Here is a 403-nt window from a genome sequence, read left to right on the forward strand (position 1 = left end):
ACCAGGCTTCCACAGCAAGTGCCTTTACTCACTAAGCCGTCTTCAGCAGCTTGAGAAATTCAAGGCTGAGTTCTCTTATGTATTTGTCTTATAGTAGGACAGAGAATTTTAAAACATTAATAGTTTGAAGACCTAAAGACTAGTTAACTCCCTTATTTTATTTTTGTTTTTGAGACAGGGTTTGTCCATGTGGTTGTATAACTTGCCCTGTAGACCAGGCTGGCTTTGAACTCAGAGATCCACCTGCCTCTGCCTCCTGAGTGCTAGGACTAAAGGCATGCTGCTACCAGACCTGGCTCTAGTTAATTCTTGATATGAGAAATTTGAAAATGTTCTAAAATATATTTAGCTGTGAAGGATGATGTGAGTGACCTTTCATCTCTTTATTTTTTATTTTGTTCAG

General features: G+C 38.7%; 1 pseudogene across 1 annotated transcript in view; it reads left to right on the forward strand.

The window, feature by feature from the left end:
* Window positions 1–403, forward strand: part of LOC134479108 (small nuclear ribonucleoprotein Sm D2-like) — a 57867-nt pseudogene that overhangs the window by 27069 nt on the left and 30395 nt on the right. The window lies entirely within an intron of this gene.

This window comes from Rattus norvegicus, chromosome 6 (assembly GCF_036323735.1).
Source record: "Rattus norvegicus strain BN/NHsdMcwi chromosome 6, GRCr8, whole genome shotgun sequence".
Lineage (NCBI taxonomy): Eukaryota > Metazoa > Chordata > Mammalia > Rodentia > Muridae > Rattus > Rattus norvegicus.